A 12,809-nucleotide genomic window follows, 5' to 3' on the forward strand; every position below is an offset into this window, starting at 1 on the left:
GTGTCACTATTAGGTTAGGTTGAGAGTATGCGGGCAGTGGGCAAATCAGCCCTCTTGTGCTCTTTGATCTCCTCACTTGAGATTCAATTTCACGCCACCCTGCCACTTTGATCTGGCCCACGCCTTCATTAACCAGGTCCAACACTTGCCTTTCATGGATCGTGCCCCTGCTGACAAAGGTAATCGGGTTTGTGGGGGAGTGGCCAGGGTTAGTCGGGGTGTGCCTAGGGTTTGTGGGGGTGTGGCATGATCTCTGGGATGTGCCGAGGGTTTGTGGGGGTGTGTGCCCCCTTGGACTTTAGGATTAGGTTTGAGTGTTGGGCTGGTGGATGTATATGTGACTGGGATAGGTAAGGCTGCAGAGTTTGGAGTGCTGAGGTATGAGGTGCTGTGGCGCATAGGCTCATGTGGTGAAGCCAGGTGAATCTAGCCCATGCCTTTCATTATCGTGGTCCGACACCACTTGGTTCAATGGACCGGGTGTGCACTGGGACACATCATCAGTAATGCATCCTCGGATCATGGGGTGTTTCGGGTCTTTCATCATTAAACACCCTCCCCGAGTTGACCCAGCCGGAGTTGATCAAGCTCGGCTTGTGTTTTCCCATGGAACAGGATAATGAGAGGCATGTAACTATGAGGGTAATGACGTTTTTAAACATCATTACCTGGCATCTGTATGCCTGGGGATGCATGGGTTAAATTGACAGTGTTTACTGGGCATTCGGTGTCTCTGCACCTGAGTTTAGTGGTGGCTTGTTTTCTGTGGACCCAGCTTGGGTTTAATTTTCTGGTTCTCTCTTGCCGTTTGGGCATCTGGGCTTTGTTCTTGGCATTTTGTCGACCGGGAGAATGAAGAGCGTGTCACTGTTAGGTTAGGTTGAGAGTATGCGGGCAGTGGGCAAATCAGCCCTCTTGTGCTCTTTGATCTCCTCACTTGAGATTCAATTTCACGCGACCCTGCCACTTTGATCTGGCCCACGCCTTCATTAACCAGGTCCAACACTTGCCTTTCTCGGATCTTGCCCCTGCTGACAAAGGTAATCGGGTTTGTGGGGGTGTGGCCAGGGTTAGTCGGGGAGTGACTAGGGTTTGTAGGGGTGTGGTATGATCACTGGGATGTGCCGAGGGTTTGTGGGGGTGTGTGCCCCCTTGGACTTTAGGATTAGGTTTGAGTGTTGGGCTGGTGGATGTATATGTGACTGGGATAGGTAAGGCTGCAGAGTTTAGAGTGGTGAGGTATGAGGTGCTGTGGCGCATAGGCTCATGTGGTGAAGCCAGGTGAATCTGGCCCATGCCTTTCATTATCATGGTCCGACACCACTTGGTTCAATGGACCGGGTGTGCACTGGGACACATCATCAGTAATGCATCCTCGGATCATGGGGTGTTTCGGGTCTTTCATCATTAAACACCCTCCCCGAGTTGACCCAGCCGGAGTTGATCAAGCTCGGCTTGTGTTTTCCCATGGACCAGGATAATGAGAGGCATGTAACTATGAGGGTAATGACGTTTTTAAACATCATTACCTGGCATCTGTATGCCTCGGGATGCATGGGTTAAATTGACAGTGTTTACTGGGCATTCGGTGTCTCTGCACCTGAGTTTAGTGGTGACTTGTTTTCTGTGGACCCAGCTTGGGTTTAACTTTCCGGTTCTCTCTTGCCGTTTGGGCATCTGGGCTTTGTTCTTGGCATTTTGTCGACCGGGAGAATGAAGAGCGTGTCACTGTTAGGTTAGGTTGAGAGTATGCGGGCAGTGGGCAAATCAGCCCTCTTGTGCTTTTTGATCTCCTGACTTGAGATTCAATTTCACGCGACCCTGCCACTTTGATCTGGCCCACGCCTTCATTAACCAGGTCCAACACTTGCCTTTCATGGATCTTGCCCCTCCTGACAAAGGTAATCGGGTTTGTGGGGGAGTTGCCAGGGTTAGTCGGGGTGTGCCTAGGGTTTGTGGGGGTGTGGCATGATCTCTGGGATGTGCCGAGGGTTTGTGGGGGTGTGTGCCCCCTTGGACTTTAGGATTAGGTTTGAGTGTTGGGCTGGTGGATGTATATGTGACTGGGATAGGTAAGGCTGCAGAGTTTGGAGTGCTGAGGTATGAGGTGCTGTGGCGCATAGGCTCATGTGGTGAAGCCAGGTGAATCTGGCCCATGCCTTTCATTATCGTGGTCCGACACCACTTGGTTCAATGGACCGGGTGTGCACTGGGACACATCATCAGTAATGCATCCTCGGATCATGGGGTGTTTCGGGTCTTTCATCATTAAACACCCTCCCCGAGTTGACCCAGCCGGAGTTGATCAAGCTCGGCTTGTGTTTTCCCATGGAACAGGATAATGAGAGGCATGTAACTATGAGGGTAATGACGTTTTTAAACATCATTACCTGGCATCTGTAAGCCTGGGGATGCATGGGTTAAATTGACAGTGTTTACTGGGCATTCGGTGTCTCTGCACCTGAGTTTAGTGGTGACTTGTTTTCTGTGGACCCAGCTTGGGTTTAACTTTCTGGTTCTCTCTTGCCGTTTGGGCATCTGGGCTTTGTTCTTGGCATTTTGTCGACCGGGAGAATGAAGAGCGTGTCACTGATAGGTTAGGTTGAGAGTCTGCGGGCAGTGGGCAAATCACATTAGGGTTAGGGTTAGGTTGAGAGTATGCGGGCAGTGGGCAAATCAGCCCTCTTGTGCTTTTTGATCTCCTCACTTGAGATTCAATTTCACGCGACCCTGCCACTTTGATCTGGCCCACGCCTTCATTAACCAGGTCCAACACTTGCCTTTCTTGGATCTTGCCCCTCCTGACAAAGGTAATCGGGTTTGTGGGGGAGTGGCCAGGGTTAGTCGGGGTGTGCCTAGGGTTTGTGGGGGTGTGGCATGATCTCTGGGATGTGCCGAGGGTTTGTGGGGGTGTGTGCCCCCTTGGACTTTAGGATTAGGTTTGAGTGTTGGGCTGGTGGATGTATATGTGTGACTGGGAGAGGTAAGGCTGCAGAGTTTGGAGTGGTGAGGTATGAGATGCTATGGCGCATAGGCTTGTGTGGTGAAGCCAGGTGAATCTGGCCCATGCCTTTTATTATCGTGGTCCGACACCGCTTGGTTCAATGGACCGGGTGTGCACTGGGACACATCATCAGTAATGCATCCTCGGATCATGGGGTGTTTCGGGTCTTTCATCATTAAACACCCTCCCGAGTTGACCCAGCCGGAGTTGATCAAGCTCGGCTTGTGTTTTCCCATGGAACAGGATAATGAGAGGCATGTAACTATGAGGGTAATGACGTTTTTAAACATCATTACCTGGCATCTGTATGCCTGGGGATGCATGGGTTAAATTGACAGTGTTTACTGGGCATTCGGTGTCTCTGCACCTGAGTTTAGTGGTGGCTTGTTTTCTGTGGACCCAGCTTGGGTTTAATTTTCTGGTTCTCTCTTGCCGTTTGGGCATCTGGGCTTTGTTCTTGGCATTTTGTCCGACCGGGAGAATGAAGAGCGTGTCACTGTTAGGTTAGGTTGAGAGTATGCGGGCAGTGGGCAAATCAGCCCTCTTGTGCTCTTTGATCTCCTCACTTGAGATTCAATTTCACGCGACCCTGCCACTTTGATCTGGCCCACGCCCTTCATTAACAGGTCCAACACTTGCCTTTCTCGGATCTTGCCCCTGCTGACAAAGGTAATCGGGTTTGTGGGGTGGTGGCCAGGGTTAGTCGGGAGTGACTAGGGTTTGTGGGTGTGTGTATGATCACTGGGATGTGCCGAGGGTTTGTGGGGGTGTGTGCCCCCTTGGACTTTAGGATTAGGTTTGAGTGTTGGGCTGGTGGATGTATATGTGACTGGGATAGGTAAGGCTGCAGAGTTTAGAGTGGTGAGGTATGAGGTGCTGTGGCGCATAGGCTCATGTGGTGAAGCCAGGTGAATCTGGCCCATGCCTTTCATTATCATGGTCCGACACCACTTGGTTCAATGGACCGGGTGTGCACTGGGACACATCATCAGTAATGCATCCTCGGATCATGGGGTGTTTCGGGTCTTTCATCATTAAACACCCTCCCGAGTTGACCCAGCCGGAGTTGATCAAGCTCGGCTTGTGTTTTCCCATGGAACAGGATAATGAGAGGCATGTAACTATGAGGGTAATGACGTTTTTAAACATCATTACCTGGCATCTGAATGCCTGGGGATGCATGGGTTAAATTGACAGTGTTTACTGGGCATTCGGTGTCTCTGCACCTGAGTTTAGTGGTGACTTGTTTTCTGTGGACCCAGCTTGGGTTTAACTTTCTGGTTCTCTCTTGCCGTTTGGGCATCTGGGCTTTGTTCTTGGCATTTTGTCGACCGGGAGAATGAAGAGCGTGTCACTGTTAGGTTAGGTTGAGAGTATGCGGGCAGTGGGCAAATCAGCCCTCTTGTGCTTTTTGATCTCCTGACTTGAGATTCAATTTCACGCGACCCTGCCACTTTGATCTGGCCCACGCCTTCATTAACCAGGTCCAACACTTGCCTTTCATGGATCTTGCCCCTCCTGACAAAGGTAATCGGGTTTGTGGGGGAGTTGCCAGGGTTAGTCGGGGTGTGCCTAGGGTTTGTGGGGGTGTGGCATGATCTCTGGGATGTGCCGAGGGTTTGTGGGGGTGTGTGCCCCCTTGGACTTTAGGATTAGGTTTGAGTGTTGGGCTGGTGGATGTATATGTGACTGGGATAGGTAAGGCTGCAGAGTTTGGAGTGCTGAGGTATGAGGTGCTGTGGCGCATAGGCTCATGTGGTGAAGCCAGGTGAATCTGGCCCATGCCTTTCATTATCGTGGTCCGACACCACTTGGTTCAATGGACCGGGTGTGCACTGGGACACATCATCAGTAATGCATCCTCGGATCATGGGGTGTTTCGGGTCTTTCATCATTAAACACCCTCCCCGAGTTGACCCAGCCGGAGTTGATCAAGCTCGGCTTGTGTTTTCCCATGGAACAGGATAATGAGAGGCATGTAACTATGAGGGTAATGACGTTTTTAAACATCATTACCTGGCATCTGTAAGCCTGGGGATGCATGGGTTAAATTGACAGTGTTTACTGGGCATTCGGTGTCTCTGCACCTGAGTTTAGTGGTGACTTGTTTTCTGTGGACCCAGCTTGGGTTTAACTTTCTGGTTCTCTCTTGCCGTTTGGGCATCTGGGCTTTGTTCTTGGCATTTTGTCGACCGGGAGAATGAAGAGCGTGTCACTGATAGGTTAGGTTGAGAGTCTGCGGGCAGTGGGCAAATCACATTAGGGTTAGGGTTAGGTTGAGAGTATGCGGGCAGTGGGCAAATCAGCCCTCTTGTGCTTTTTGATCTCCTCACTTGAGATTCAATTTCACGCGACCCTGCCACTTTGATCTGGCCCACGCCTTCATTAACCAGGTCCAACACTTGCCTTTCTTGGATCTTGCCCCTCCTGACAAAGGTAATCGGGTTTGTGGGGGAGTGGCCAGGGTTAGTCGGGGTGTGCCTAGGGTTTGTGGGGGTGTGGCATGATCTCTGGGATGTGCCGAGGGTTTGTGGGGGTGCGTGCCCCCTTGGACTTTAGGATTAGGTTTGAGTGTTGGGCTGGTGGATGTATATGTGTGACTGGGAGAGGTAAGGCTGCAGAGTTTGGAGTGGTGAGGTATGAGATGCTATGGCGCATAGGCTTGTGTGGTGAAGCCAGGTGAATCTGGCCCATGCCTTTTATTATCGTGGTCCGACACCGCTTGGTTCAATGGACCGGGTGTGCACTGGGACACATCATCAGTAATGCATCCTCGGATCATGGGGTGTTTCGGGTCTTTCATCATTAAACACCCTCCCCGAGTTGACCCAGCCGCAGTTGATCAAGCTCAGCTTGTGTTTTCCCATGGAACAGGATAATGAGAGGCATGTAACTATGAGGGTAATGACGTTTTTAAACATCATTACCTGGCATCTGTAAGCCTGGGGATGCATGGGTTAAATTGACAGTGTTTACTGGGCATTCGGTGTCTCTGCACCTGAGTTTAGTGGTGACTTGTTTTCTGTGGACCCAGCTTGGGTTTAACTTTCTGGTTCTCTCTTGCCGTTTGGGCATCTGGGCTTTGTTCTTGGCATTTTGTCGACCGGGAGAATGAAGAGCGTGTCACTGTTAGGTTAGGTTGAGAGTATGCGGGCAGTGGGCAAATCAGCCCTCTTGTGCTTTTTGATCTCCTGACTTGAGATTCAATTTCACGCGACCCTGCCACTTTGATCTGGCCCACGCCTTCATTAACCAGGTCCAACACTTGCCTTTCTTGGATCTTGCCCCTCCTGACAAAGGTAATCGGGTTTGTGGGGGTTTGGCTAGGGTTTGTCGGGGTGTGCCTAGGGTTTGTGGGGGTGTGGCATGATCACTGGGATGTGCCGGGGGTTTGTGGGGGTGTGTGCCCCCTTGGACTTTAGGTTTAGGTTTGAGTGTTGGGCTGGTGGATGTATATGTGTGACTGGCATAGGTAAGGCTGCAGAGTTTGGAGTGGTGAGGTATGAGGTGCTGTGGCGCATAGGCTCATGTGGTGAAGCCAGGTGAATCTGGCCCATGCCTTTCATTATCATGGTCCGACAACACTTGGTTCAATGGACCGGGTGTGCACTGGGACACATCATCAGTAATGCATCCTCGGATCATGGGGTGTTTCGGGTCTTTGATCATTAAACACCCTCCCCGAGTTGACCCAGCCGGAGTTGATCAAGCTCGGCTTGTGTTTTCCCATGGAACAGGATAATGAGAGGCATGTAACTATGAGGGTAATGACGTTTTTAAACATCATTACCTGGCATCTGTATGCCTGGGGATGCATGGGTTAAATTGACAGTGTTTTCTGGGCATTCGGTGTCTCTGCACCTGAGTTTAGTGGTGGCTTGTTTTCTGTGGACCCAGCTTGGGTTTAATTTTCTGGTTCTCTCTTTCCGTTTGGGCATCTGGGCTTTGTTCTTGGCATTTTGTCGACCGGGAGAATGAAGAGCGTGTCACTATTAGGTTAGGTTGAGAGTATGCGGGCAGTGGGCAAATCAGCCCTCTTGTGCTCTTTGATCTCCTCACTTGAGATTCAATTTCACGCCACCCTGCCACTTTGATCTGGCCCACGCCTTCATTAACCAGGTCCAACACTTGCCTTTCATGGATCGTGCCCCTGCTGACAAAGGTAATCGGGTTTGTGGGGGAGTGGCCAGGGTTAGTCGGGGTGTGCCTAGGGTTTGTGGGGGTGTGGCATGATCTCTGGGATGTGCCGAGGGTTTGTGGGGGTGTGTGCCCCCTTGGACTTTAGGATTAGGTTTGAGTGTTGGGCTGGTGGATGTATATGTGACTGGGATAGGTAAGGCTGCAGAGTTTGGAGTGCTGAGGTATGAGGTGCTGTGGCGCATAGGCTCATGTGGTGAAGCCAGGTGAATCTAGCCCATGCCTTTCATTATCGTGGTCCGACACCACTTGGTTCAATGGACCGGGTGTGCACTGGGACACATCATCAGTAATGCATCCTCGGATCATGGGGTGTTTCGGGTCTTTCATCATTAAACACCCTCCCCGAGTTGACCCAGCCGGAGTTGATCAAGCTCGGCTTGTGTTTTCCCATGGAACAGGATAATGAGAGGCATGTAACTATGAGGGTAATGACGTTTTTAAACATCATTACCTGGCATCTGTATGCCTGGGGATGCATGGGTTAAATTGACAGTGTTTACTGGGCATTCGGTGTCTCTGCACCTGAGTTTAGTGGTGACTTGTTTTCTGTGGACCCAGCTTGGGTTTAACTTTCTGGTTCTCTCTTGCCGTTTGGGCATCTGGGCTTTGTTCTTGGCATTTTGTCGACCGGGAGAATGAAGAGCGTGTCACTGTTAGGTTAGGTTGAGAGTATGCGGGCAGTGGGCAAATCAGCCCTCTTGTGCTCTTTGATCTCCTCACTTGAGATTCAATTTCACGCGACCCTGCCACTTTGATCTGGCCCACGCCTTCATTAACCAGGTCCAACACTTGCCTTTCTCGGATCTTGCCCCTGCTGACAAAGGTAATCGGGTTTGTGGGGGTGTGGCCAGGGTTAGTCGGGGAGTGACTAGGGTTTGTGGGGGTGTGGTATGATCACTGGGATGTGCCGAGGGTTTGTGGGGGTGTGTGCCCCCTTGGACTTTAGGATTAGGTTTGAGTGTTGGGCTGGTGGATGTATATGTGACTGGGATAGGTAAGGCTGCAGAGTTTAGAGTGGTGAGGTATGAGGTGCTGTGGCGCATAGGCTCATGTGGTGAAGCCAGGTGAATCTGGCCCATGCCTTTCATTATCATGGTCCGACACCACTTGGTTCAATGGACCGGGTGTGCACTGGGACACATCATCAGTAATGCATCCTCGGATCATGGGGTGTTTCGGGTCTTTCATCATTAAACACCCTCCCCGAGTTGACCCAGCCGGAGTTGATCAAGCTCGGCTTGTGTTTTCCCATGGAACAGGATAATGAGAGGCATGTAACTATGAGGGTAATGACGTTTTTAAACATCATTACCTGGCATCTGTATGCCTGGGGATGCATGGGTTAAATTGACAGTGTTTACTGGGCATTCGGTGTCTCTGCACCTGAGTTTAGTGGTGACTTGTTTTCTGTGGACCCAGCTTGGGTTTAACTTTCTGGTTCTCTCTTGCCGTTTGGGCATCTGGGCTTTGTTCTTGGCATTTTGTCGACCGGGAGAATGAAGAGCGTGTCACTGTTAGGTTAGGTTGAGAGTATGCGGGCAGTGGGCAAATCAGCCCTCTTGTGCTTTTTGATCTCCTGACTTGAGATTCAATTTCACGCGACCCTGCCACTTTGATCTGGCCCACGCCTTCATTAACCAGGTCCAACACTTGCCTTTCATGGATCTTGCCCCTCCTGACAAAGGTAATCGGGTTTGTGGGGGAGTTGCCAGGGTTAGTCGGGGTGTGCCTAGGGTTTGTGGGGGTGTGGCATGATCTCTGGGATGTGCCGAGGGTTTGTGGGGGTGTGTGCCCCCTTGGACTTTAGGATTAGGTTTGAGTGTTGGGCTGGTGGATGTATATGTGACTGGGATAGGTAAGGCTGCAGAGTTTGGAGTGCTGAGGTATGAGGTGCTGTGGCGCATAGGCTCATGTGGTGAAGCCAGGTGAATCTGGCCCATGCCTTTCATTATCGTGGTCCGACACCACTTGGTTCAATGGACCGGGTGTGCACTGGGACACATCATCAGTAATGCATCCTCGGATCATGGGGTGTTTCGGGTCTTTCATCATTAAACACCCTCCCCGAGTTGACCCAGCCGGAGTTGATCAAGCTCGGCTTGTGTTTTCCCATGGAACAGGATAATGAGAGGCATGTAACTATGAGGGTAATGACGTTTTTAAACATCATTACCTGGCATCTGTAAGCCTGGGGATGCATGGGTTAAATTGACAGTGTTTACTGGGCATTCGGTGTCTCTGCACCTGAGTTTAGTGGTGACTTGTTTTCTGTGGACCCAGCTTGGGTTTAACTTTCTGGTTCTCTCTTGCCGTTTGGGCATCTGGGCTTTGTTCTTGGCATTTTGTCGACCGGGAGAATGAAGAGCGTGTCACTGATAGGTTAGGTTGAGAGTCTGCGGGCAGTGGGCAAATCACATTAGGGTTAGGGTTAGGTTGAGAGTATGCGGGCAGTGGGCAAATCAGCCCTCTTGTGCTTTTTGATCTCCTCACTTGAGATTCAATTTCACGCGACCCTGCCACTTTGATCTGGCCCACGCCTTCATTAACCAGGTCCAACACTTGCCTTTCTTGGATCTTGCCCCTCCTGACAAAGGTAATCGGGTTTGTGGGGGAGTGGCCAGGGTTAGTCGGGGTGTGCCTAGGGTTTGTGGGGGTGTGGCATGATCTCTGGGATGTGCCGAGGGTTTGTGGGGGTGCGTGCCCCCTTGGACTTTAGGATTAGGTTTGAGTGTTGGGCTGGTGGATGTATATGTGTGACTGGGAGAGGTAAGGCTGCAGAGTTTGGAGTGGTGAGGTATGAGATGCTATGGCGCATAGGCTTGTGTGGTGAAGCCAGGTGAATCTGGCCCATGCCTTTTATTATCGTGGTCCGACACCGCTTGGTTCAATGGACCGGGTGTGCACTGGGACACATCATCAGTAATGCATCCTCGGATCATGGGGTGTTTCGGGTCTTTCATCATTAAACACCCTCCCCGAGTTGACCCAGCCGCAGTTGATCAAGCTCAGCTTGTGTTTTCCCATGGAACAGGATAATGAGAGGCATGTAACTATGAGGGTAATGACGTTTTTAAACATCATTACCTGGCATCTGTAAGCCTGGGGATGCATGGGTTAAATTGACAGTGTTTACTGGGCATTCGGTGTCTCTGCACCTGAGTTTAGTGGTGACTTGTTTTCTGTGGACCCAGCTTGGGTTTAACTTTCTGGTTCTCTCTTGCCGTTTGGGCATCTGGGCTTTGTTCTTGGCATTTTGTCGACCGGGAGAATGAAGAGCGTGTCACTGTTAGGTTAGGTTGAGAGTATGCGGGCAGTGGGCAAATCACATTAGGGTTAGGGTTCGGTTGAGAGTATGCGGGCAGTGGGCAAATCAGCCCTCTTGTGCTTTTTGATCTCCTCACTTGAGATTCAATTTCACGCGACCCTGCCACTTTGATCTGTCCCACGCCTTCATTAACCAGTCCAACACTTGCCTTTCTTGGAGCTTGTCCCTCCTGACAAAGGTAATTGGGTTTGTGGGGGTGTGGCCAGGGTTAGTCGGGGTGTGCCTAGGGTTTGTGGGGGTGTGGCATGATCTCTGGGATGTGCCGAGGGTTTGTGGGGGTGTGTGGCCGCGTTATGTTGAGAGTATGCGGGCAGTGGGCAAATCAGCCTCTTGTGCTTTTTGATCTCCTCACTTGAGATTCAATTTCACGCGACCTGCCACTTTGATCTGGCCCTCGCATTAGGGTTAGGGTTAGGTTGAGAGTATGCGGGCAGTGGGGCAAATCAGCCCTCTTGTGCTTTTTGATCTCCTCACTTGAGATTCAATTTCACGCGACCCTGCACTTTGATCTGGCCCACGCCTTCATTAACCAGGTCCAACACTTGCCTTTCTTGGATCTTGCCCCTCCTGACAAAGTAATCGGGTTTGTGGGGAGTGGCCAGGGTTAGTCGGGGTGTGCCTAGGGTTTGTGGGGGTGTGGCATGATCATTGGGAATGCTGAGGGTTTGTGGGGGTGTGTGCCCCTTGGACTTAGGATTAGGTTTGAGTGTGGGCTGGTGGATGTATATGTGTGACTGGGATAGGTAAGGCTGCAGAGTTTTGAGTGGTGAGGTATGAGGTGCTATGGCACATAGGCTCGTGTGGTGAAGCCAGGTGAATCTGGCCCATGCCTTTCATTATCGTGGTCCGACACCACTTGGTTCAATGGACCGGGTGTGCACTGGGACACATCATCAGTAATGCATCCTCGGATCATGGGGTGTTTCGGGTCTTTCATCATTAAACACCCTCCCCGAGATGACCCAGCCGGAGTTGATCAAGCTCGGCTTGTGTTTTCCCATGGACCAGGATAATGAGAGGCATGTAACTATGATGGTAATGTTGTTTTTAAACATCATTACCTGGCATCTGTATGCCTGGGATTGCATGGGTTAAATTGACAGTGTTTGCTGGGCATTCGGTGTCTCTGCACCTGAGTTTAGTGGTGACTTGTTTTCTGTGGACCCAGCTTGGGTTTAACTTTCTGGTTCTCTCTTGCCGTTTGGGCATCTGGGCTTTGTTCTTGGCATTTTGTCGACCGGGAGAATGAAGAGCGTGTCACTGTTAGGTTAGGTTGAGAGTATGCGGGCAGTGGGCAAATCAGCCCTCTTGTGCTTTTTGATCTCCTCACTTGAGATTCAATTTCACGCGACCCTGCCACTTTGATCTGGCCCACGCCTTCATTAACCAGGTCCAACACTTGCCTTTCTTGGATCTTGCCCCTCCTGACAAAGGTAATCGGGTTTGTGGGGGTGTGGCCAGGGTTAGTCGGGGTGTGCCTAGGGTTTGTGGGGGTGTGGCATGATCATTGGGAATGCTGAGGGTTTGTGGGGGTGTGTGCCCCCTTGGACTTTAGGATTAGGTTTGAGTGTTGGGCTGGTGGATGTATATGTGTGACTGGGATAGGTAAGGCTGCAGAGTTTTGAGTGGTGAGGTATGAGGTGCTATGGCGCATAGGCTCGTGTGGTGAAGCCAGGTGAATCTGGCCCATGCCTTTCATTATCGTGGTCCGACACCACTTGGTTCAATGGACCGGGTGTGCACTGGGACACATCATCAGTAATGCATCCTCGGATCATGGGGTGTTTCGGGTCTTTCATCATTAAACACCCTCCCCGAGTTGACCCAGCCGGAGTTGATCAAGCTCGGCTTGTGTTTTCCCATGGAACAGGATAATGAGAGGCATGTAACTATGAGGGTAATGACGTTTTTAAACATCATTACCTGGCATCTGTAAGCCTGGGGATGCATGGGTTAAATTGACAGTGTTTACTGGGCATTCGGTGTCTCTGCACCTGAGTTTAGTGGTGACTTGTTTTCTGTGGACCCAGCTTGGGTTTAACTTTCTGGTTCTCTCTTGCCGTTTGGGCATCTGGGCTTTGTTCTTGGCATTTTGTCGACCGGGAGAATGAAGAGCGTGTCACTGATAGGTTAGGTTGAGAGTCTGCGGGCAGTGGGCAAATCACATTAGGGTTAGGGTTAGGTTGAGAGTATGCGGGCAGTGGGCAAATCAGCCCTCTTGTGCTTTTTGATCTCCTCACTTGAGATTCAATTTCACGCGACCCTGCCACTTTGATCTGG

The sequence above is a fragment of the Mobula birostris genome, chromosome 8 (genome assembly GCF_030028105.1).
Source record: "Mobula birostris isolate sMobBir1 chromosome 8, sMobBir1.hap1, whole genome shotgun sequence".
In the NCBI taxonomy this organism is placed as follows: domain Eukaryota; kingdom Metazoa; phylum Chordata; class Chondrichthyes; order Myliobatiformes; family Myliobatidae; genus Mobula; species Mobula birostris.